Source organism: Tympanuchus pallidicinctus, unplaced genomic scaffold, assembly GCF_026119805.1.
Source record: "Tympanuchus pallidicinctus isolate F22 unplaced genomic scaffold, pur_lepc_1.0 scaffold6, whole genome shotgun sequence".
Taxonomy (NCBI): Eukaryota; Metazoa; Chordata; class Aves; order Galliformes; family Phasianidae; genus Tympanuchus; species Tympanuchus pallidicinctus.
The window spans coordinates 42,517,389-42,544,599 of NW_026294780.1; the positions used below are offsets into that span (position 1 = coordinate 42,517,389).

The 27,211-nt window shown below is 41.7% G+C and overlaps 1 protein-coding gene across 7 annotated transcripts in view; it reads right to left on the bottom strand.

Moving 5' to 3' along the window:
• The window catches only part of ENOX1 (ecto-NOX disulfide-thiol exchanger 1), a 365,454-nt gene that overhangs the window by 252,996 nt on the left and 85,247 nt on the right, over positions 1-27,211 (bottom strand). For 6 of the 7 annotated variants that reach the window (XM_052664577.1, XM_052664568.1, XM_052664572.1 and 3 more), the window contains exon 3: positions 523-600. The gene's annotated coding sequence lies outside the window, so the exon portion shown is untranslated. Of the gene's footprint in view, positions 1-522; positions 601-5,109; positions 5,173-27,211 lie in introns of all 7 variants that reach the window. The other variant, XM_052664573.1, reaches the window with a different exon arrangement.

Consider the following 27,211-nt stretch of genomic DNA (forward strand, 5'->3'; position numbering starts at 1 on the left):
ATCAACTCTTTTTTTAATATATTTTCTTAAACTTTCCATGAACCTGAGCTCCTCCTGACCCCAAAGCCCCAGCTATTCTGCTGATCTTAGCTGACTGTGCCTCCAGAAACATCCCCAGCAATAGCTGATGGACAGCCACTCACACACCATTCAACCTGGGTGGGAGGCATCGACCGCAGGACTTTGCAGGGTATAGCAGTTCCAGCACACACTGAAAGACACAGTGGTGATGTGAAAATGACTTACAGGCTCAATTCCTTTCTGCAGTTCAACACTATAAGCTGTAATAGTTCACTTCAAAGGAAAGATGAATGGGTTGCTCTGCATTTATATAACGGTAACAGAATAGAGTTATGTCCTAAACACTTTACAAAGAAACCAAAATCATTCTCTGCAACACTTGCTCCAGATTAAAATTAGATTTTCATTTGACTTGCATGCAGTCAAGATGAAAAAAAAGATAAGAAAACAGCACAGGAATCCACATGCTGAAATAGTCAGAATGCAGCAGAGGTTACAGACCTGTACAACAGAGGGTAACTTCTCAGTAGCCCCATCACTGTATTTCCAAAGGAACGTTACAAATTCTCATGGCCAATCCTGCAAGAAGTGGAAAGAACCGTTAAACCTAGAGAGTTTTGAAAGGAGAAAAAAATAAGACCAGCTGTCTCCTTGGATACACAATGCTAAAAGCCAGTGTAGAATTGGTTTAGAGGATGTTAAACATTTTAAACTACGGAAGCAGCAAGATCTTAACATTTATTTAAATACAACAAAGCCAAAGTTAAATAAAATACAAAATGCTAAGTTCTTTTAAAAGACACGTTATTGAAAACAGTGCTGATAAAAAAAGCAATGAATGTATGGGACTGGATTGAAAAGACAAAAAAAAAAAAAAAAGAGAATACTACACCAATTTATATTCCCTTTGAACTGTCTGTAATACAGACCTTAAAGTGCATTTTCAAACATATAACATATCAAAGAAGCAGACATTTATTTCTAGCCATGGCACTTCTAGGCTTTTGGTAAACGAAACCAGAAATAGTCTAGTGGAACTGCGCTGTGCGATAAAGCATGTGCTGATGGATTCTGCACAACATCAGTAAACAATTGTTTTTTCCTTTAACCCAGGGATAGAATTTCAGCAGTAAACAAATGTCTTACATCTTGCATGAATTCTTCAACAGATTCGAGGCAAACCTGTCGTTTCACACCTCCTGCATTTGCTATTCAAAGTCAAAATACAAGTCAGATTCCCCAAGATCTATGAGTTGCTATGTTTTTGATTATGACAACTATGATACACAAGGATAAATCCAATACACCACAGCTTTCAGCTATAATCCCCCTGGAATCCACACCCGTTGTTATGAGGATAATTATCTGGGTATCCCCGAGGCCAGTTTTTGTAGTTTTCATATAAAAACCACCTCTTGCATAAGACATGAAATTTAAAATCATCCCCTTCACAGATATCATTGAGTCACTCCATCACCTCTGGGACAGATATAAATTATGCATTCTTTGATTCTCTTTAAAATTTTAGATGCACAGGGGGACTGAGAAGCATCTAAATGGTACTAAAAATATAAGGCATTCAAGAAAGAAACAATCACTTGTATGGCATTAACTGCTACAGTGCTCGGAAGGCTCCCTGCCTGGTCAAGAAAAGCACATAAAGCACTGAAACATAGCAGCAGGCTTGCATGCTAATGGCTGCTAGTGACAAGGACTCATTGAATGTCACTGCTTCACATACTGCGTACTGTTCATTTTTCTTATCTGTGTGACCTCTCCTTTGAAATGACTGATGAAACTCCTATGAATTAGCATCTCTGCTTCCGGGCATTTGCCACCAAGAAGGCATTCAGCAACATCTCTACTAAAATGCAAAAATGAAGCAGGAAAAACAAATCATCATCTCAACAAAAAAAGTCACCATGTCTGTTAAAGGATACTTGGTCTACCCTGTGAAAGGAGTGCTTTGTCGAAGCTTTGTTAGGTTGGCATTTACCTTGATGCCCTTTAAGAGCATTGGCTTGTCACAATACACGCATTCATACTGCACTGGCTAACATTTTCGTAATTGGTGTGAATAAAAGGAAATAGCTGTTACTGCTAGAAAAAAAAAAACAACGAAATATCTCTGTTCTAGTGCCCTGCTGCTATGATGACCTATTTCACACTAGCATCTGTTCTGTTCTGATGAACCACTCCAGATGTAAGCTGGCAAAGCAGCACTACAAGTATGTTGCCCAGACATCCACTGAGCGCTGCAGATGTTTGGTTCCACGCTTCACACTTAACGTGTGGCTGATTAATTTTTGCTTTATTATTTCAACTCCTAGGTCCACAGAATTTTCTATAAGGTTTGCAGAATCTGGATCCAATCTGCAATCATAAGGAGCAGCTCCTTCTGTGTTAGCTGCTTCGTTAATGTCAGGAATAACGAGCAAAAAGTGCTTTGTTTTGCATTCCAAAAGAAATGCAAACTTGAATAATCTATTATGCTTTTATATTATTTGCCTGAGGATTTAACACCACACTCATTTCAATTTCAAAATTACAGATGTTTGCAATATTCAGATGCACTGGTCTGACCAAAAATATTATGCCCAGGCTCTGCCTCAAGCCCTTGACCTGAATGAGGTAAGTGACAGGGATATGAATGACTTGAGCAGAAAACCAAACACAAAAGTAGTTTTATCGTGAAGTACAATATTTCTTCTGTCACTTAGCTATTTTTTTTCCTCTCAAAATTACAGGGTAGACTGCAAATCTTCAAGGCTAGCAGCCACTACGACAGACTAAGTGCCATTTAAAAGAATAATAATTTATGACACGCCTTGGTAGAATAGCAGAGGTCACACAGAAGACTCCCCAGGGAGGGAAGGATGACAAAGGTTACGGAGATGACTAAAGACTAGCCTACAGGAAGGGATTTTCTTGGAAGGAAGATGTTTTGTTGCACAGCTTCATCCTACCTAATGCACAGGCACCTCATCCAAGCAAACAACTCACATTTAAGGTAGCTGCAAGGCATCGCTTACAAAATATGCTTCTGAAGTTCATGGTTTAGCAGCTTGGCCATGCACCAGGGCCCACAGAGCTGGGTCTGCCCACAGGGCATGATATAATGTACAGCAACAGATTTGGTGACCCTGTCTCCTACAGTGGGTGGACTACATCTGAAGTATCTCCAGAGCTTTTGGAAGCTAGCCCCTAAAGAGATCCCACTGCCAGGACATTCGGTGCCATTTTCAGATATTTTCCGGACCAACAGAGAGCATCATTTCTTTCAGCAGCAATTATAAGAGTTGCTGTAAGATAAGACCAAGCTGAGTGGACGCAACAAAGGGAAGGGACACCATCCAGAGAGACCTGGAAAGGCTCAAGAAGGCCCACATGGACCTAATGAGGTTCAACAAGACCAAGTGGAAGACGTTGCACTGAGGTCAGGGCAATCCCCATACGAGTACAGATTGTTAGAAGAACTGAGAGCAGCCCTGTGGAGGGGGATTTGTGGATCCTGATGAATGACAAGATGGACACAAGTCAACAGGGTGCACTTGCCGCTCAGAAGACCAACTGTCGTGTGTCAAAAGAGGGGTGCCCAGAAGGGAGAGGGAGGGGATTGACCCCTCTACTCTGCCATTGTGAGGCCTCATCTGGAGTACTGCATCCAGATCCCAGCACAAGAAGTATGTGGAGCTGTTGGAGTGGGTCCAGATGAGAGTCATGAAAAAGATGAGAGGGTTGAAGCACACATCTCCTATGAAGAAAGGTTGAGGGAGCTGGGCTTCTTCAGCCTGGAGAAGGCTCCGGGGAGACCTGGCCTTCAAGTACTGGAAGGGAGCTTATAAATAGGAGAGACTGAATTTTACACTGTCTGATAGTAACAGGACAAGGGGGAATGGCTCTAAACTAAAAAAAAAAAAAAAAAAAAAAAAAGGAGAGATTTAGGTTAATTGTTATGAACAAATCTTCACTCAGAGGGCAGTGAGACACTGCTATAGGATGCCCAGAGAGGCTGTAGATGCTCCATCTCTAGAGGAGTACATGGCCAGTACATGGGGCCCTGGACAGCCTGATCTCTTGGGTGATAACCCTATCCATAGAAGAGGGGTTGGAACTAGGTGATCTTTAAAGTGCCTTCCAATCTAAGCCATTCTGTGCTTCTATGTTTCTAAGAAGAGCCTGTGATATAGTGCTGATAGATTCTCACAGGCAGTTGTAAATTTGCACAGCAGCCATCAGTTTTTCAGTTTTGCAGCATTTTGGGCCACATTTTTCTTCCCTGAGCTCCTGTGTTCACCCCTTTCAACTGCAGCAAGTGTAGGGAAAAAAAAAAAACAAAAAAAACAAGACAAGGATGAAGACAAGCAGGAACAACTCTTCTTGGCACAGCTCCACTCTGTGCAGCATTATTTCTGGGCTCATAAAATAAGCATTAAGTGGTGGGAGAAGCTGGCGCTGCGAACCTGGGGGTAACCAGCAGTGTCTGCAGAACATCAGAGCGATAAAGAAAAGCTTAACCTGAAGCCAGCATGCAATACAAGACGACTCTTATCTCTTCAGAAATGTGTGGCCATAACCGTTTGGGAAACTGACAGCTCCCAGCTGCTCCCAATGAGTTTGGATAGTGCCTGCAGCCAGATCAATGGCTGGCGCCTGCCGATGGGTCTCTGAAGGGTGCAACTGTAAGAAGGGCCAGGCAGGAAGCAGTTATGGAACGCTTTGGGTATGAAGGATTGTGCCTTGTTTGCCACTGGAGGACTGCACAGCCCATCCTCCTGGTGTTCAGTTCTATGCTCACAAAGAAGATACTACCTGCCGAGGGCAGGGTAATCGCCCAGGTAGAAATTCTCATTTTCATTCAGAAATTCTCATCTATTTCCTGTACAAAAATGGGGCAATTTGCTGAAGGGGACGAGCTGCGAACATTAGGAGTGTCTGCATTCTCTTGTTCTGGCAGGCTCTGCTCTATTAGCATGGCTGATGAAGCCTTTTGCTGGCTGTTCAGATCACAGAAAAATTTTACACTCTCATAAACACAGGCAAATGACAGCAGAGCATGCCTCTGGGAGACCCAAGGGCAGAAGGTACCTGGGAGGCGGGACACGGCTGAGCCAGCCCCACATTACAGCGGTGCTTTATTCCATGCATCACCTGCAGGAAAAAGGGGAGGAGAGTTCATTGCAACACTGTGCACACAATGAATAACCCATGAGATGCCCCCTCCCAGGTGACAAATCCACAGAGCACATTCTCCCGAGCCCTCTGAACCCAGCTGAAAAAGGCAAATGAGATTGTCAAGGCGTGCTTTGCTAACATGTGTTGTTGCTTCCCAGCACTAGGCCATGACGGGCTCTCCATGAGGGGTTTTTATACTCTCTGGTGTTGGTTTTGCGTGCTCCGTCTTCCTTTATTAATTTTAAACAGAATGGGGGGATGTAAATTCACCATTGGGGATATGTCAGTGTTTGCTCAACATGCTCTATATACCTTTATTAATTTTGTATTGAATGGTGGATGTGATTTCACTCTAGGGGAAAATCAGTGATAGACAAAGGCCATTCCCACTGCAGGGGAGCAGTGGGGAAGGGGAGATCATTTCTCTCTGGGTTTGTTTGAGAGATGTGTGTGCTTTCAAGGATTTCTGAAGCTGAGGGACTTTTGTTGTCACGAACAGGCAGTTTCAGTGCCATGACCTACTGGTCTGAAGAGGTTGATTATCTTAATGTACCATTTGTTATGCAAGTCTTACAGCTTGCAGTACATTTTACAAGCAAAAGACGATGCCTTTTTATAATGCGGGAATAGTACACATGGGGGGAAATGAAAAAGCTTTCAAAACTTAGAACAAGACCCTTTATTTTAACAGAGCAAATGCATTTAAAAAGCTGCACCAACTACAAAAGGTTTGTTGTTTGACAAAGATTTGCAAGGTTTAGCATTGGACACAGTGCAAAAATTTCTTCGTCCTTCCCACCCCTCCAGAAAGACCACATTGGACTGGGAGATTCCCCACACTGCTATTCCTTAAGGACTTATGGAGGTGTACTAAGAGCTGTTCACAAAAATCACAGAGTCATAAGGGTTGGAAGGGACCTCTGGGGATCATTAGGTCCAACCCCCTGTTAAAGCAGGTTCTCTACAATTGCAAAAGAAATTCCCCAGACAGCTGTGATAAGGAGGACACCTGACCAGAGAGCTAAAGATCTATTTTCCCGATCAGAAGATGATGCACTAAGATTTATACCAAAAATAAGGATGTGCTAGGATATATATTGCTGAACAGTGCCTTACTGAAATTACTGCTCATAACAAACTTGAAACGGTGAACTGAATTAATTACTTGTTTGATCAAAACGTGTTATAGACTTGAGAACTGAATTATGGAGTAGCTGTTACTCACAGCACATGTTTTTGGGACAAGTCATTCTTTCCCTAATCTGGTGCAGCTGGCATGTGAACTTCTCACATGACTGTTGGCAGGGGGCAGAAAATGTTTGCACTAGGGCCAGAGAAGCATGGTTCCCATACTGAGCACTAGAAAGAGCAGATCTGCTTCAGCTGAAAAATGAGTAAGGGAAACAGGAAAGCAAGGGGCTGAGGACTGCAGCTGGCTGCTATGGGCTTTATGGGTCAGTGCTGTTACACTTGCTAAATACAGCTCGATTCTGAGCTAGTGCAAGGGAAAGAAGGAAGGGTGGGATTTGGAAACTGGCTCACATCCATCCAAGACAGTAACATGCAACTTGGGGAAAAAGTAATAAATACCAGGTACATGTCACAGAACACAGTGCTAACGGTCTGTAATGACGGCAAATGCAATGACACACACCAGCTGTGCTGCCAGCAACCTGGGGTTCCCAGAGACTGAAGGCAGGCACCAGGGAACAAGGGGATAAAATTGGGACCCACTGCACCCATAAAGGCAACAGGTCTTCATCTGTCCTTCATCTGTCAGCTGCATCCTAGAAAATTTGCAGGTTGGCATTTGGTGTGAGCTTCTGTCCAAGTCTGCTAAAAATGGAACACAAACTAAAGCTCCGGTTTCTGTCCTTGGCTGTCTTTAAGCCATCATCTTTCTCTTCTCTCTTTCAGCGCCACCATGTATGAAACTGGAGAGGAATTTCATTCAGCCATGTAGCTATCCAGAATATACACACTGGAAGACTGTGCTACCATTCAAGAAGATCGGGGCAGGCTGGGGAGTTGGGCAGGGAGCAATCTGATGACATTTAACAAGAGAAAGTGTAGAGTCTTGTACCTGCAGAGGAATAACCGCATGCATCAGTACAGGTTAATGAATGACCTGCTGGAGAGGACCCCTGAGAAGAAGGACCTGGAGGTCCAGGTGGACAATAGGTTGACCATGAGCCAACAGTGTGCCCTTGTGGCCAAGAAGGCCAATGGTATCCTGAGGTGCGTTAAAAAGAGCGTGGCCAGCAGCTTAAGGGAGGTGTTTCTTCCCCATCAACTCTGCCCTGATGAGGCCACATTTATAATACTGTCTCTAGTTCTGGATTCACCAGGGATCTTCTAGAAGGAATCCAGTGGAGGGCTACAAAGATGATAAAGGGCCTGGAGCATTTCCCATATGAGAAAAGACTGAGTAACCCGGGTCTCCTCATCTTGGAAAAAAAAAGACTGAAGATAGGATCTCATTAATGTTTATAAATATCTAAAGGGAGGTGGGAGGCAAATGGAAAACAAAAAACATTGACATGGATGAGGCCAGGTTCTTCTTGGTGGTGCTTCGCAATAGTCAAGGAGTAATGGCATAAAACTTGAACATAGTAAATCCTGCACAAACATTCAGAAGAACTTCTTTACAGTAAGGGTGGCAGAGCAGTGGAACGAGCTGTCCAGAGAGTAGTGGAGTCTCCTTCTACGGAGATATACAAGACCCATCTGGATACCTACCTGTGTCATTACTGTAGGGTACCTGCTTTAGCAGGGGGTTTGGACTCAGTGATCTCTTGAGGTCCCTTCCAACCCCTGCAAGCCTGTGATTCTGTGATTCTCTCAAAATCCTATTTCTATGTATACTGGACCCCAGAGCTTCCCATCCAGACCTCCAGTGCTGTCCACAAAATCTACTCTCTCCCTGAGAATAAAGTTACTGTAGAATAAGGTAAATTAGAAGGGATCCCTGCTGCTCAAACAAGTTTCTCAGGGTCTTCTCCAGTTAAATGTTGATTATGTCTGAAGGAACACCCCAGAGCCTCTCTGGACAATTTGTATTAGTGGTTGATCATACCCATGGTGATATTTTTTTTTTCCCCAACTACATGTAATCAAAATTTTATCTGTCCCAAACTGTATCTGTTGCTTCTTGTCCTATCACCATGCACCTTTGACAAGTTTGGTTCTGACTTCTCTGTCCTTTCCCATTACGTAGCTGTAGGCAGCAGCAAGATCCCCCAGTGATTTTCTCTTCAACTGAACAGTCCCAGATCTTTCCAGTTCTTCTCAGCCATCCTCTACTTCATCCCCCTGAGCATGTTAGTGGCCTTCTATGGGACTTGCTTCAGCATGTCCACAACTTTCTGGTTTTTGAGCAGCCCAAAAAAAGACACAGTATTTCAGATATCATCTCACAAGTGCTGAACAGAGGCAAATAATCACTTCCTAAGTTATGTCCAGTTGAAAGCATCCAGGAAGCTGCAGTGCACAGAGCTAGAACAAGATGTCCTAGAAACACGTGCTCAAACATTAACTAAATATCCAGATTTTTGAAGTGTGTGAACTAGCACTGACGCAAGGAGATGAGGGTCAGCCCTGTGAGTGTAAAGTAGCAGCAGGCAGACAGGTATGACAGACCAGCTAATTGAGAGAAGAAAGGTAGGGAACACCATCATATTTCAGAGCACATAACCATCTGAATATTAGTATGAAGCACCTACAACCAAGCTTAAATTACTGCTGATCCTAACAGGAATAAAAACAGCAGTAATTTGCCCATTACAATATAATAAGGCACTGTATCATACAAACACAGATTTTTTTTTCAGTATCAGTGTACCCTGCCTAAATGATGTACAATACCAGCATAAACAGGTCATAAAATGAGACAAAAGTGATATAAACCAATTGACTTCAGAGCCACTTCTGTAACATACTATCAAAAAAATAAAGGACTGTGATCCAGTCAATGTTTGTTAAGAGATGACATATTTCTGTCTTCTATCCAGAGCAACAGTATGCTGCAAATAAAATCATCCATTGTTCTGCCATATTACATCTCCAATGCACAACGTTGCATCCTCCATATACCTGGTAATGAGACCACTAGGAACAGGAGGAAAGAATTTCTAAGAGGAAGCAGCAAATAAGCACACATGCTCATGAGAGGAAAAATAGTAATCCATCTACCACCCTTCTAAATAACTCTCTCAGCAAAAACCCATTTTAGTATTAAGACCATGAAGACAGTAACTCTAGAAAAAACAAAAGCCTGGAGCAGAATGTTTTTATCGGGAGTCCAAGTGCTGGGTCTATTAAAAAAAAAAAAAAAAAAAAAAAAAAAAAAAAAAGTAACTTTGCATTATCATTGCTTTTTTATGACGGGAAAGCACCATAAAAATGAGTCAGTACCCAGAGCTGATCCTAAGGAGCAACGGAAAGCAAGCCTTGGTTTTATTCATTCTCTGTTACTGAAAGAAAAGAATGAGAAGAAATGGCAAAGGTTCTTGATCATTGCAGTGATTTGGGAATTTTTGCACATGAAATATAAATTCTGGTTAATTAAGATATTATTCAGATGAGTAACTCTCTGTCACAGATAATCCTCTGCCAACACAGATCTATTATATGGACAAGACTTCCAACAACTCCCCTCTGTGTCAGCAATATTCCCCATCACTTCCCTTTTCCTGGAAAAAAAGGCAGTGAGTTATCAGAAGTTAATGAGTCAGTATAAGCTCACTCCTCTTTTTATTTTTTTGCTTTAACTTTATCCTCTCTTGCAAAAGGCTTATTCTGATTTCTTTTGATACTGGTTTCTTAAAGAGCTTTACTGATGATAAAGTCCTGCCACTGACCCAGCAAAATTAATGCACTGATGGTATCAGCATAATACTTCCAAGCATAGGAAAGCGGTCTCTCAGATAGAACTGCTTTTTCTCAAATCAAGGTCTGTTGCTACATTTATGTATATTCAAAATAATCTGATGGGACTGGGACTACAACATGGACTCTGTGGTCAGAGGAGCTAACTACAAATAATGTTGAGAACTCACGTCCTAAACTATTTAAAGTATAGAAAACCAAAGCCAGGATTTAAAAGCGCATTCTTTCTTTGGATTATGGGCAGGAGGAATGAGCAGTGCTCGTGAGGGCTCCCAGAGGCTATTTCTCAGTAAATAAACTGCTGGGATCAAGATTTGCTGAAGCTTCTTGATGGCCTTCACTTCTGCTCTCAGTTGTGTGTTAGGTAATTAGGCCTGGAGGGGACACCTGCATGTCTCGCTATGCCAGCATTCACCTCCGATAAGTTCTGCATGAGATGAGAAGAGGCTTTCTGGCTATCCATCAGCAGGACTGAGCGAGGACACCTGAGGGATTCTGCCAGTTCACACTATCACAGTAATGAGTGGGGAGATGGCCATGGTGGAAGGAAGGGTCATTATTTTTCAGAACAGTTTCCCTACCCACATAATCTAGCCTGCACACTTCAATTTTAACAAGCTGTTCTGTAGGCAGAAATCAGTCTGACAAGGACTTTGAGAAACAAAAGTATAATTAGGATCCTAAAACATCTCCAGCTACATGTTGGCTGTGCCTTTGCAATGTTACCACTGATTTGGAGCCAGCAACTAGTGGCAAAAAAGCTTGAATAGAAATATATTTTTTTTAAAAAAAGCAATCCTCCCCCCACACCTCAAAATCCAGTGTATGCGTAGAATCAAAGAATCACAAAATCATTAATGTTGGAACAGACCTCTAAGATCACGTAGTTCAAAAAATTTACCTACCACCAATATTGCCCATTAACCATGTCTGTCGGTGCCACATCTATGCATTTCTTCAACATCTCCAGGGACGGTGACCTCCCTGGACAGCCTGTTCCAGTGTCTGAACACTCTTCTGAATAATTTTTTCCAAGTACACAACCTGAATCTCCTCTGGCTCAACTTAAGGCCTTTCCCTCTCATTCTATCAAATTTCAGGGTATATCTTCCAAGGGAGAATTTTAAAGGTATCTTTTCACATCTCCACAGCTTTGCATGTCCAAAGATTCTGCAAAACCAGCCTGTGTGCACTAAGCACCAAATAGCAGCAAGAATTCTTGATTGGAATTAATCCTTGAAGCACTTGTTCTTGCTCATATAATAACATTGCAAATTGTTTGCACTCCAGAAACTACAGTCAAGCAAATTAAGGTCACGTTTTGAACAAAGCAGATTATTCCTGTGCCTGCAACTGACTTGTATGTGTATTTGTAATGGGCCCGTCAGTGAGACATTTGAGCCATGAGCTAATAATGAATATAATGATGGAATAATAGCAATGTTACATGCACAGACAGGCCTTCCATGGACTGAAGACTGTGCAAGTGCAAACAGAGGTCACCACTGGAGAATATGGAGACAAGGTCTCCTGTTGTTGCCTTGTTGTAAGAGCCATATTTTCAAAGAACAGAAGCCATTTTTTGCAGCTGAACTGCTGTGGTTGCAAGTAAAGATCACAAACACAGGACTTTTGTGAGACAATAAATGTTTCATAAGACATTTCCAAAAACAGTAGCTGTCTGCATGTACGGCAGCCTATAGTATGATTTGCACCCCACAAATACAAACTAACAGAGAAGTGGGACACTTCTCTGATCTACAAGTCCTATTTTTGTACATTTGCAAAGATAAATATCCAGATTTCTGCAAAAGTCATTTAAGCTAAAGGTTTGAAATTCCTCCTGTTTAGTTAAAAACATAGGTGAATCCAAGATTAATAAAAGCAGGAAGAAAATCTGTTTTGTTTTGTTTTCCTGGAATCTGCCACCTTTACAATCAGCTTGTTATAACACAAGCTTCCATCTGTCAGCAGCTCCACAGCATATATATGCAGTGCTTTAAATATAGAAGAGGATATAAAGTCCCTCAGAGAACCCACGCTGCTCTGTTAAGGGCATATTTTGATGATGTTTCCTACAAGTTTCCAGTCGTGGCTGTGTCAGCAAGCTCTGGCACAAAAGACCAGACAGATGCATGTTGACTAGACAGTGTGTGAAGAGGAGTCAGGTTAAGGACAGCACTGGGGCCAGAACTATTGCTTCTGCACTGGAAATAAGGCTGTAATTTCTAAAGCATGTAATTTCTAATGCAGGATAATGTCCCTCAGGAAGAGAAACAGAACAATAAAAAATAATGATAATTAGAAAAAAAAGAAAAACAACCCACAGTCTTTAAACCTATTTTTTTCAAGGTAATAGAATCATTAAGGTTGGAAAAGACCAATAAGGTCTTGTCCACACATCAACCCATCACCACCATGCCCACTAACCATGTCTCCTTGTAAGAAGATTTATATATAAGGCAGGAGAGAGGAAAAGGCTTCCAAATTCTTGCAGTGATTTTGAGGACACTATCACAGAATCTATGCTTTAATGGCCAGATCCCAATTGCTTATATGCCTGTAAATTGGATTGCACAGTTCTGTTGCACTCACTTTCATGTTCAAGGATGTAAAGCAGTTACTTTACTCGTTGCATAAATTCTATTCAGGTAATCAGAGAGAAATGTTCTGTTCCAAATCCAAGAACCTGCAATAGTTGATACATATTTGTAGGAGATTTTGAAAAACTTTTATGACAAAAAGTTCCTTAAAAATTTACAATTTTTAATTTTTTTCCCCCACTGAACAGCTCAGCGAAGTGTGTCCCAGACAGAGACCCATAAGGGACCAAAACACTGGTTATTTGTTCTCTTTTGCTCTTAACAAATGAAGCAAAATATAGTTAATACATTATGCATGTATTCAAGCATATTTTTATTTGGGCTGTTTTGGTTTGTTGTGCCTTGGGAACTTTCATTTTGTTTTGCTGTGGCTTGGGAACTCTGATTTTATTTTTTCTGGTTAATAATAAAATTGAAATATTAGGGCAGAACATCAACCAATCTACAAGGCAAGAGATTTTTCTAAGTTTCAATGAAACAGTCTCTCAGTCTCTTTTTCACTCTGTTATCTTATCAGCCACCAAAATGCTCTCAACAAGTTGACCTGTCAGAAAAGCAGAGCAGGCCAGTTGCCATTAGTCATTTCATTTCCTATAACGACGATCTGTTTTTTCACCAGTGAATAAGATATACTGTTCCAGCAACATGCTATCGCATTCTACAGTTAAATTAAACAAGCAAAAGACAGTTCTCTGCCACAAGGAATTTAGTCCTGTTTCAGAAGTGAAATAGTGAGGGAGAGCGGCAAAGTGAAAGGGAGAAGGAAAGAGAAAGGAGGAGAACAAGGCTGATGAAACTGGATGTACACTGACTACATTCACAAAGCAGTGCTACTTTTGTGTTTTGTTTTGGGAGGTTGTTGTTTTTTGGTTTTTTTTTTGGCAGTTAGCAGGAATTTGTGTTCCCCTGGCAGAATATGAGAAAGGTAAGAAGTATAGATAAAGGAAAGTGAGACCAAAGAGATGGGCTAGAAGGCAGCAGGTGATGGGCTCTGATGCTTCTAAGGGCTGCCAAGTGTCTCCCAGTTAAACCATTGAGTCATAGAAGCTCCTGTTTTCTCCTCTCTGCACTCTTTTCAGTTGCACTCTGTCATACAGTCATCCTCGTACTGAGAGGCATCCCTCATATACAGCTCACGTATCGGGGAATCACGCTCTGGTATGCTTGAACTGAGCAGGAACTTTCCTGGCTCACTGCCTGGGAATGAGCTGAAAAAGGCTGGGGAGATGGAAAGGAGAGCCTCGATAGGAATTCCCACTGGCAACCTGGCATTCCTTCTCTGATGAAGCTTCCCATGGTACGTCATGTAGTTCCTGACAGGTCCATAACCAATTCAAGAGGCTATTACAAACAACAGACTGAAACCCAAGCCTCTGAACTGCCTTTTTGGTGATGTTACTTGCTCTTGGGGATGATAATTCCCAGCGCATGGTTTGCAGATGCCACCAGCTGAGATCATGCTGGTCTGAAAGACAGCTGGCAGATCTGCTCTGGTTAACTCCAGCCTGCCCACCAGACTGCAGATCTTCCAGTGGGCATTTCAAGTGTCCATCAAACACAGAGCAAAAACAAGCTGGAAAAAAAAAAAAAAAGACTAAAATTCTGAGGCCTAAGATAGGCCCTGAATCAAAGTTAACCTATAGATGAACCTCACAAACTCACAGTATATCTAATACGTGCACATATAAGATGTCGTTTATCCATATTTTGCCATGTCAGTATATGTATTCTGGTGTTTAAGTACAGAAGCTCTGTTATAATGCTTATTGTCCACTAATAATGGTCAAATGGTATCTTTTTTGATCACAAAAGAACTGATGATGGTAAGGTATTAGGGCAATCGGTGATGTACTTTTTTTAATCAGCATCACTAACCTCAGGTAGTAATGATTAGATGTATTTATCTTGCTTATTTTCTTTATTGTTGAGCTTATTTTTTAACTATAGGAACTGCTTTATTTTTTTGTATTATTTTGAAATAGACAGTAAAATAAGCTTATCCCTTTTGTTGGTGAGAAGAGTGTCTTTTCACAGCTTTAGTCCTAAACATTGCCAGTGACTTGTGCTTTTCAAGACTAAAAGCAGTAGCCATGTAAGCAGCAGCTTTGAAGCTGGTGTCAGTTCAGAGACATCACCTGGCTGTCCTATAATAGGTGCTGCCCAAACTCAGAACCAGGACTTGGCTGGAAACCTGGGGCAGCATCAGCCCTTTAAACTGCTGCATCACTGCTACAGCAAAGCATGGGACAAAGCTAGTTATAGCTAGGCTGCCAGGAGCTGATTTTGTCCTCTGTTATGCATCTATATTAGGCTGACTGCTGTTGCAAAAACAAATCTGTCCTGAAACAAACAAAGAGCCAGAAATCCAACTTATTTAAGAAACAAAAATGATATAGACAGCATTAGATTACTCACTTGGCCAAAAAACCTGTGTCCATGTTTAGATGAGATAGTTTCTCACCCACCTCAGCCTCCCCTGTAACTCAAATTAAGCTCAGGCAAACAGCCAGCTTTTTTCTCATTCCTTTCCTGCTGAACCCATACTGGCATCTGGATAGATTCCCTCTCCCCTTTGTCCTATCTGGGATTCATTGTGGTTCATCCTCCTATAGAGGATTTTGGAAGTCCAGCTGTACCAGCCTTTCCCTGGGCTGGCTGGACAGACAGACTCAGCACAACCCCTCCTAACTCCAACCAAGCTGCCCTGATCACAAGGTGTAATGCACCACTGGCTTAACCTGGGCCCTCAAAGTTCCTTAGTGGCATCCGTGTACCACTGCAAATTATATAATTAGCTCTGTCTCTTAATGAATTTAATGAGTCTGCGAATGGCATCCGGCCATAGTGACACATTTGAAAAGAAATGACTCACTACTTTCCTTGACTCTGCTGCTTGGGATGGACAAGTCCAAAGGTGAGCCCCCCGTTTTTGGCTTTGCCACTCTTCCAGTTCTTTCCTTAGTTATTCTCCTACTTTAGTGGACCAAAACTTAATTTGAACTTTCCAGGATATGCAATTGGGTGAAAAGAAAACCCTATTAAAGTGTGACATTCCACAAAACACAACTGTGGATTACACCTTAATCAATTTTAACTTCATACCCTTGGTGCTTCAGTGTTCCCCTTTACAAGGAAATAAGTCAGCCATCACATGTTAATTCTCATAAAGCAAATGTAATACCCCTTTCTTACCACTTTTGTTGTAGTTGTTTGTTTTATTTTCTGGTGTCCATATTCTTTAAATGGCATTCAGAAAAGCTTACAATTATTTCTGTTTGCCTTCCTTTATCACCATGCTAAGGCTTCACTCCACTGATACAGAGGTACTGTTTTTCCAGCTGGAAGCCAGACCAAGACACAGCAATAGAATCTGTGGCCAGATCCCACTGGACAGCCACAGACTTTCAAAGCTGTTGTGAGCATGAACTCATTTAAAAATTCATTTAAGAACCATTAAAATTAATTACAAAAAAGAGTAAGAAAGCTTACCTTACTAACAGCTTTACGGTCTGCACTGTATCTCATCTCTCAGCCTGGATCCCAGATGGTCAAAGAACTAAATTGGTATTTGAGTTTTAATTATTCTTGTTATTATATTGAAGATATGTCTGGAGACATATTATGAAGCTTCTTATGAATGGCCAGAAAGCAGGCACACATAAAGACCATCCAAAAGGCCTCATCACACCTTGTGTTCTGGGTCAGGTGGTTGAACTTCCCCATGCTGATCTGCTGCGATTAGGAGAGCTACAGGCAAACCACATGGCCGAAAGTTCCTTAATGGCATCTGTGTACCACTGCAAGTGATAAATTTGCTCTGTCTCTTAATGAATCTAATGTATTGGGGACTGGCACCCTGCCATAGTGGCACTGCTTGAGGTTGGAGAAGAAATGGGCCAGTTTCTTTGATTCTGCTGCAATACTTGGGCTGGACAAGTCCAAGTGGCCGAAAAACCTCTGCCCAGCCAACATCCATACATCATGCTCCCTATCAGAGCTGTGTCTGGGAATTTTGCTTGCAATGCTTTCCAGATACTCATAGAGGCTCTCAAACTGGCCAACAATGCCTCGCATGAAGCTGATTATTGTGCTAATTAGATGTGCTGGCCTGATTCTTAGTACTATTCCACTTTACTCAAATAGAGTGAGCTAAGTGTGGAAAGAGCATCCTGCAGACAGCACATGGGCTGAAGGACTTTGTCCTGGCACTCCTCTGCTCCCCAGTGCTCACCCCACACTCACCATAACTGCATCACTGAGAGCTTAATGCATCAGGTCAGGGGTCTCAACCAGCTGCAGAATGCAGAAGGGCTGGCAGCATCAGCCACCCCAAGGACAGGAGAGCAGTTCAGGCTGTTAGACCAGGCAAGGAAAGCAAAGTGTCAGACAGACACCCACATCAAAATCTTGTTTGGCTGGTGTTATCGGAGATTGATATTTCAGTTGCCTTTGCCATATTATTAATTCATGCCCTCTCCATGCATCATTGACTGACTTAGAGTTGCACAGAACCCAAACGTATATTAAAAATACTACCACTGCATAAACAGCTCATTAAAATGGATTTAAAATGGGGCCTATAAAATGAAAATAAACAAATCTAAACCAAGGGTAGAATGCCCTTAAAATTAGAGATATATGTTTGGCTGAAGAAAACGAATGTGAGACAGCTTTCCCATTTCAGCCACGTGGATGTATCCACCCAACTGTATGTCCTGCTACAACTGAAAGGCAGATCCAGTGTGATTCCTTTGTAGGCAAATAATAATCTCCTTAGCTCCAGAGACAACTGAAAATAAATGGAAGTTGAATATTTGATAGTTTGGCTAGATTATTCCAAACAGACTCTATTTTCTCTAATTCCACAAAATAGATCCCTTTAAGGATATGCTTACACCCTCAGCAGTAGTACTGCGTTTCATCTGTCTATTATCTAAGCTGCAAAGTGTGAGACACATACGGCTCTGCTCCATGAGAAAGAAGTTTGCTGTTCTCCTGTAAGGCAGCGCCCACACTAAGAAAGACTGCCTTCCAGAAACTGATATTCCTCAGTTATAGTCAGAGGATAATATATTACCAAAAACTTCCAAGACAGGGTTTTAGCCTTAGTGCTACTAAAGAGACAGGGTTTTACAGCAATATTCACCTGGCAATGCAAAAATGCAAAGCATTTTGAAGTGTTTAGGATGCCATAACAAAGCAAGGTGTTCCTCTGTCCACAATGAATGCAAATGGAGGATTTGATTTTCTACAGTGCTTTAAAGACATATTTGCAACCAGACTTACAGATCACAATTAACAGATAAGTGACCTAGCCAAAATGAAGACAGACGTTTAATGCAGCAAGTTCAGTATCACATTTAATGGTTTGGAAATCTTCTCTTCTATCTGGCAGCCAGGGTCAGCATCTGCCTATTCACCTTTTTCGAACAATAAACACATCAGTTGAAGGCATAATATTGTATTATTATGGGACTCACTACTGAAAGGTATGTGGCAACAATAAAAATGCAGAGTATTTACTGCTTAATATGCCTGAGATCCACCACTTTCCAGCTTAATGCATTATTACTGGGAACATTAGTTTCAATATCTAATTTCCTAGGGATGTGAAATGTTCAAACCCAAGTGGAAGAGAAAATGAACTAGTCCAAACCATCGCATTTTGAGCAGCATTTTTAAATAACAGTTTTTCCATTCTAATGTATCTAATGCACTGTATCTACAGTTCTGAAACAAACTCACTCATTTTGTCTTCTATTTTCTTTTTATTCATTATCCCCTTTTGGAAAGGATGCATCACAAAAATCTCTTCTGTAGTGTTTTAGGAACTGAGCAATTTTCTGTTATTTTAATAACGCCACAAAGAGCGCTAAATTTCTCAGCATCTATGATACAAGGATTTACCAGTTGTTTCCTCCCAATGTTTTTTGAAACCTCCTTTTCCACTGGGACCCTTGGTAAACCACAGCACTTCCCACTGTAGGCTGAGACATCAAGCACAACAAAAGAGAAGGAGCAGTTATTTCCCAGCTCTACGGCTCCAGCATGATTCATGGGGGGAAATTTACTCCTGCTTCTAACCAGATGTCATGGCAGAAGAAGTGGACACACCCTCAGCAGATGGGCCCTCAACTGTCTTGATGTTGACAAAACACGTTTCCATTAAATTTTATGTTCAGAATGACCCACTTCCACTTCTCACACAATTGATGCCATGTCCCAGCAAAGGCTGTTCATCGTTTCCCTGAGCTGTTGTAAGCTTTACAGAATTGGAAAAAGCCTGCTAGGCCAGAGGGACCTTTGCAATTACATAACAGCTCAGCACTCTTCCCAGAAGAAATTCTTCCAACATTGCTACTATAAAAAGGGGGGGGCTTCACACTTTTATCATCTTTTGGTCTGAACTATCCACAGCAAATAACAGAAGGAGTATTTTTTATACTCAGCACTGTCACTAGGAAATACACTGCACAACAAGCAAAGCATAACAAGCTTTTTTCAGAAAATATCATAGAATCATAGAATCATAGAATCACCAAGGTTGGAAAAGACCTAAAAGATCACCCAGTCCAACCATTCACCTATTACCAATAGCTCTCACTAAACCATGTCCCTCAACACAACATCCAGCCTTTCCTTGAACACCCCCAGGCTCGGTGACTCCACCACCTCCCTGGGCAGTCCATTCCAGTGCCTGACCACCCTTTCTGAAAAGTAATACTTCCTCATGTCCAGCCTGAATCTCCCCTGCCGTAGCTTGAAACCATTCCCTCTGGTCCTATCACTAATGACACGAGAGAAGAGGCCGACCCCCAGCTCACTACAACCTCCCTTCAGGAAGTTATAGAGAGCAATGAGGTCTCCCCTGAGCCTCCTCTTCTCCAGGCTGAACATTCCCAGCTCCTTCAGCCGCTCCTCATAAGCCCTGTGCTCCAGACCCCTCACCAGCTTTGTTGCCCTCCTTTGAACACGTTCCAGGGCCTCAATGTCTTTCTTGCAGTGAGGGGCCCAAAACTGGACACAGTACTCGAGGTGCGGCCTCACCAGTGCTGAATACAGGGGAACAATCACCTCTCTGCTCCTGCTTGCAATACTGCTTCTGATGCAAGCCAGGATGCCATTGGCCTTCTTGGCCACCTGGGCACACTGCTGGCTCATGTTCAGCCGAGCATCAACCCAATACTCCCAGGTCCATTTCCTCTATGCAGTCCTCCAGCCACACCGCCCCAAGCCTGTAGCGTCGCCTGGGGTTGTTGTAGCCGAAGTGCAGGACCCGGCATTTGGCCTTGTTGAAACTCATCCCATTGGCATCAGCCCAGCTCTCCAGCTCTCCAGATCCCTCTGTATGGCCTCGCTACCCCCAGGCAGATCCACATTTTCAGCCAATTTGGTGTCATCTGCAAATTTACTGAGGGTGCACTCGATGCCCTCATCCAGGTCATCAATAAGGATATTGAAGAGGACAGATCCCAGCACCGACCCCTGGGGAACACCACTCACGACCGGTCGCCAGCTGGATTTGACTCCATTCACCACCACTCTCTGTGCCCGGCCCTCCAACCAGCTCCTTACCCAGCCAAGAGTGTATCCATCCAAGCCTTGGGCTGCCAGCTTCTGCAGGAGAATACTGTGGGAGACAGTGTCAAAGGCTTTGCTGAAGTCTAGGTAGACCACATCAACAGCCTTTCCCTCATCCACCAGGTGGGTCACTAGATCATAGAAGGAGATCAGGTTGGTCAAACAGGACCTGCCCTTCATGAACCCATGCTGGCTAGGCCTGATCCCCCAGTCATCCCACACATGCCGCATGATCTCCCTCAAGACAATCTGTTCCATAACTTTCTCTGGCACCGAGGTCAGGCAAACAGGCCTGTAGTTCCCCGGATCCTCCTTACAACCTTTCTTGTAAATGGGAGTCACGCTGGCAAGCCTCCAGTCTTCTGGGACCTCACCAGTCAACAAGGAGCGCTGACAGATGATGGAAAGCGGCTCGGCTCTCACCTCCGCCAGTTCCCTCAGCACTCTCGGGTGGATCTCATCTGGCCCCATTGACTTGTGGCAGTCCAGTTGGAGTAGTAGGTCTCTGTTTCTTCCAGAATCACAGGGGGGTTAGTGTGGTCCCCAGCCGAGATTACCAGGTCAGAGAGAGGAGTATCCTGAGGATAACTGGTCTGACTTTTAAAGACAGACGTAAAGAAGGCATTCAGAACCTCTGCCTTTTCCTTATCCTCAGTGGTCACATTCCCAGCCTCATCCAGCAAAGAGTGGATATTCTCCTTTGTCCTCCTCTTATTGTTAATGTATTTATAAAAGAGTTTCTTATTCCTTTTCACTCCAGTGGCTAGGTTAAATTCAAGCTGGGCTTTTGCCTTTCTGATTTCACCTCTACACATCCTAATGACTTCCTTATATTCATTCTGAGTGGCCTGTCCATCTTTCCACAGGCGGTAGATTCTCTTTCTCTCCTGGAGCCTCAAGAACAGCTCCCTATTCATCCACGCCTGTCTTCTTCCCCGCCGGCTCATTTTGCACTCAGGGGGACTGCCTGCTCCTGCACCCTTAAGACTTCCTTCTTGAAGAGCAACCAGCTCTCCTGGACCCCTTTACTCACTAAGACTGAATGCCAGGGGACTCCCTCTATTAGTCCCTTGAACAATTCAAAGTCCGCCCTCCTGAAGTCCAGACCATGTGTGTGAATGACCCATGTTTGCTTCTGATAACAGCCTATCCTGACATTCTTAAAAAGCTGGAGGAGATCTGTGCTACTCTTACTTAACTGAACACTTGCTGAAAAAAAAAGCTACATATGTTGTATGAGTTAGAAAACAACTTAGAAAACAACAAATAAGTCAATCTACCTTTAGCTTTAATGCATAACAAATAACGTGCTTGCTAGCATGATTAATCATAGAATCATCAAGAATCAAAGAATCATAGAATAGCCTGGATTGAAAAGGACCACAATGATCACCTAATTTCAGCCCCCTGCTGTATGCAGGGGTGCCAGCCACTACTCCAGGCTGCCCAGCGCCACATCCAGCCTGGTAATAGAATCACAGAATCACCAAGGTTGGAAAAGACCTACAAGATCACCCAGTCCAACCACCCACCTACTATCAATATTTCCCACTAAGACATACCCTTCAGAAGAACATCTAAATCTTTCTTGAACACCTTCAGGGACGGTGACTCCACCACCTCCCTGGGAACCTCTAACTCTCCAACCTGCTATTGTAATTGCATTAAAATATCTAACTGTTATTATTTTTGAAGTGAAATACAGCTTGGAGTTTGGAACATAGAGAAGTCTTCCATCCTTCCTTTGGCCAACATATAGCTCTGCTGCACAGCCAAAGGAACACTAATCTTTCATGACAAAGCCACTTCCACATTATAGTCTTCTATAGTAATCTCACATGATGTCAGAAGTGCTGTTTTACGTCTTGGGAATAATTTGTCTGGATAAATAGAATCCATAAAGCAATATGAAGAAACATTTTACCAAGGACAAATGTTGTCTTGTGGATTTTTTTACACTAGTAATAATTACTTCTGTGCTCTTTTTTTTTTTTTTACATGGCCCCAAAAGAGGAGTTTTAAATGATGTTATTAAGTTGATGAATTTGTACTCATATGAAGGGAGTCAGATGCCACTGCTTCACATCTGCTGTTTTTGTTCTGTGGTTTCCAGGCCCAGGGCTTCCAGTCAGCTGAGAAGCACTCAGCCCTTCCTGCTTTTTCTTCCCTACCTCCCTACCAAAAACAGGAAAAGAGCCAACCCACAGATATCCAAGTTAAAATATACTCAACCTGTACTATTTTGCAAGTACTCAACGTTTTGATATCTCTTCAAAATTTTCAGAATGTTGTGCCTTTTATTTTTTCTTTTTTTTTTTTTTCCAGTAAGCCCCTAGAAGACGAAACACTCAAACACACTTCATTTTCAAATCCTTTGTAGTTGGTGGTAAATATTTAAACTGTCTTTTGTCAGGTTCTCTGGCAACATGAATTGCCTTCTTCTCATGGGGTCCTTGTCCTCAAAAGTGTACTCACCACAGCAATGTGAAAATAGCAGGTGAATATGCAAGACCAGTATTACTTATGGTAGTAACTATCATCCTTCAGGATGTTACTTAATCCAACACAGCAATATGACCACAGACCATATGCAGAAGTGCCTTCTTGATGAAGCTATGGCATCTTAAAGTCCCAACAACTTTTATAGCATGTCCTTGGAATGTCCTGTTCCTTTCATCACTGCTGAGAAAATATCACAATCCCTTTATTTTTCTACCCGTAATGATAGGGCAAGCAGTGCTGAGAAAAAAAAAATGCAATCACAATAACAGAGGAAGAAAACATGATTCATGGGCACAGAAAGTAAATCACTAGGAAAGTCTGTCTTGTCCTCCTTTTTATTTTACTCATAGGTCAAGCGATCTTAATGAAGCTTCTTCCACATGTGCTTTATTGTTTGCTCTTATATAGAGCACAGTTATTTCAAACTCCTTATTTCTTTTTAAAAGCTGTACTAAAAGGAAGTTCTGTATGGGTTAACTGGGTCCTTGCTGAAAAGCTGCTACATTTACAAGTATCTGTACTCTACTCTATGATTTGCCTGCCATCACCACGTAAAGTTGCTGATGGAAATCGGTGAATGATGATGATTCCCTACCAAGTAATCTTCAGGCAAGGAAATGACCTGGTACCCAAGAGCCTAACTTTCCTCTAACTTCCTACATACAAATGGAGGTTGATAGCTGCCCTCAGTGTTGTCTCTTTATTAAAACAAAGGAGATAAATTACCCAATTACAATTCCATATGCTAATTTGAAGCTGGATTAAAGCCAGGTCAAGAATCAAGTGACTCTTGCTTGCTACTCATTTAGTCAGGGACTCTTATTTAGTTGGAGAAGCAGTGGAGAAAAAGCCTGTAGGCAAGAGAGAGGAAAGGGGTTAAGAAGCAGGGAACAAAGGTATGTCTTGCTCTTACCTTAATTCATCTTTCCTGGCTGGCAACCATTCCAAAAACAACTATCAGTGTACAGAATACATTCCCAGGGTCCCTGAACAGCCAGGCTGAAGCCTATACCACCGCCTTTACTCTGCCCATTTTCTCCATCTTTTGGCAGACTTGTTCACCTGCTCTGTAATTCTCTACACTTTATGTTCTTTTCCTTCAGTTTTTCTTCTTTCAAGGGACCCTTTTCCCTTTTGCTGATCTTCACTCTCAGCATGATGAGATGAAAATGAAACAACAGCTGCATCTGAACATCATTTGCCAAACCATTCCCTCCTTCACTCTGTCTACAAAGACAGAGCCCAACCCCCACACCCTGGCCTAAAATACTTGTTCTTCTCCCTTTTGATAAAAAATTCTTCCAGAAACAATCTCAAATTCCTCAGACACCAATCTTGACTGGGGAACCAGCTTATAGTCACATACCAACAAAAAAGGCCAGCAAAGAAATATGGAGTACTTAAATACAGATCACAAATGCTGATCCATCAGAAATCTTTTTTCAGACCACAGTACAGAGATAACAAGATAAGAAAAAGAACTCAGCACACAAGTCTGACCAAGATGCAAATTTAGGTCAAATCATATCCTGAAATAAACACACACATTTCCACTGAGTCACAGCATCTGGATGAAAAACTTTTTCATGTTTTAACTTTGTCTAATATTCTGAACACAGGAAATCTAATGATGACCAACAAGTAGTTTTTCACCTGATGTTCAAAGCGGATGAATGGTGAGCATCCTCTACTGAAATCTGCCTTTGACATCTTCTCTAGTGATGCTGAACCTCCTTGGCTCATGCATGGTGCATAACAGAAAATTTACACTAACACAAAAGATCTACAAAGTGAATGGACTCAATAAAACCCCAAACATCTGAAGCTGAATTGCTTAAGTTTATTGACCGCATGCAGACCCATGGTGTGAAATTCCTATAGATGTTATAGTACTCAGTGATATTTTTTCTTTTATGTTTTTTCATGTTTCTGGGGTAGTCCATTGACTAAAGGCATGCATAGTCCATTACATTTTTACTTCACTTTTTATGAAATACACATTCATTACATTTTTTTTTTATTTTTTTATTTTTTTATTTTTTAAGGAAACTTCAATTTTGGATTTATCTGGGTGTTTTGGAAAGTGGAATTAGAAGAATTACATGCCCTTTTACGGATGGTGAATTGAATTCTTCCATGTCTGCTCACTGCATCTCTAAGTTCCAACCACCAGGAAGAAACTCAAAACAATTTATTCTTCTGATCCACACAAACCTTCTTTTCTAAAAATCTACTGAAAACAGTAATTTCATAAATTTCTTTTTCAAACCAAAAGCCTTGCAACATCTGTTTAGCACATGCTAACCCAGTACCAATACATGCCAGAATCTTAATAATAGAGAGCTATGATGGTAGGAGCTTCTCAGAAAGTATCAGCCTCATTAATAGGAGCAGACTACTGAGGCAGTTCTCTAAAACTAAAGCTGCTGAAGGCATTTAGGCACCATTTAGACATATTTATTTCTTGATAAATATACTAATTCCTACATAAACTCTGCAAATGTTCCATCAGTAGTAGACAAGGGCAGTTTTATTTGAACCTGAAAGAACAGATCCCTTAAGGTAAATAATTACACCTCTGCTTTATTTGTTTTTTAATTTTTTTTTCAATTCGTCTTGTAACCTTGAGATGGAACGTCTCCTATTTCCCGGGGCCTACATTCCAAATAAACAGTCAGTACATCTCCTGCCAAGTCTCTTCAGACGATGAGGACACACCAAGTATTTCTGGACTTGGAAGCGAAAGATGTGGGTGACACACCCAGAATCACCAAGAACTTGCATCATTGCTCTGAGCACATTTCCATCTCCACTGGAAAAACTAGAGCTGTTTGTTGCTAGTTTTTATCTGTCAAGTTCCTGCTTGTTAGATTCTTGGCAAAAAGAGTTTCACTTAAGCTTTTATAGACAGGATTCTTGCTGTTTAAAACTTCAACTATATTTCATTTCACTCATTTTCTGTACTCCTTCCATCAGCACAGACCATGCTGTAACAATCAGCTACTATTCACTTTTCAAAACAAGAATGTTTCCAGCAGCACGAAGTTTTGCCCAGAGACTCCGAGGCTCAACCTCTGGCACTTATCTGTTCCTCACATTACAATGGACAGAATGCAGAAGTTCTACAAAGACTTTAGCATGAATTGCATATCTAATTTTTATTTCTCCTTATTTATGTTGAAGTAAATTTCCTAAGTAGAGTGATCTGAGAAACCCTTGAAACGCTAACTGCTTTCTGAAAATGAAAGCAGGCCAATGGAATGGGTGCCATTTGCATTTAGAAGTACTGTTATAGGCAGCAATAGGTTAAGAGAGAATAGGGCCCAAATCCAACTGAAACAAAGGGCTCTTGAGATAAAAATTGCTATTTTTCCATCTTCACAAATACTCCAGTTCCAGTCTCCTTGCTGTGTAATGTCCTTCCCAAAAAGCTCCAGGGTCCCTTTCAGACCCCATCCCACACTCTTCTGGGAGCTGTGAGTTCTGGGTTTCATTTCAGTCCATTGGAACTTTCTTCCTTACATGTATCATTAAAGAACCTGTGTGGGAGAACCTCTGTTTAAATCCATCTGTGTTCAACAATGGCAATAAAAAATGATTGCATGCTTAAGCGTACAGAAAGCCAAGCACAAGACCTGGGCCAGTATTTTTTTAATCAAATAATTGCTATTCAGGCAAGACTTTCTGTGTAAAAATTATTTCTTTTAAAAAGCCAAAAACATATTTGAATGAAATCAAGCACTCAAGTGACTTTATTTAATGCCCATCATAATATTATATTATAAATATGTTGGAATATTTCTTTAGCTTTGTATATATTTTCTTTTCTAATCATACCACTAGAAAAATAATACCACACTCTGGGATAAAAGAAAAACACTGCTATTGGAAAGAAGCTTCTTCGTTAGCTTGCCAAGTAGCTACCAGCCTTCCAAGTAGCAGAAACAGCATACAGTAGGGTTGCTATACAACATAATCAGTGGAACTTGGAGAATTGCTTTGCCATTTCCAAACATATAATGACTGTTCTGAAATGGCCGTGTTTTGCATGAGGAGGATTGGAAAGGAAACAGGTGGCTACTAACAGCAGCAAACACTGAACTGCTGATAGAGAGGGAGCGTGAGGAGGGCAACATCCTGATGCCTAGGGTATTTCACTTTTTCATGGCCATCTTAGAAATGGACTGGTACAGGGAAAAGACAGCTCTGTTGAGGCACATCATCTGCCCACTGCAACTCTATTCTCCAAAGGTTTTTACCTTTCCAAAATGCAGTAGTAACGATTTGGCCAGATTGATTTCTTGTTTTCCCCTGATGATTTCATCGTAATAAAATTTCACACAGAGAAATGCTACAAGTGATGGGTCACAGAAGACATCTGTAAGAACTCATTGTTAAAATTCAGGCAGTATAAAGGAGAAAAGAAAAGAAAAGAAAAGGAG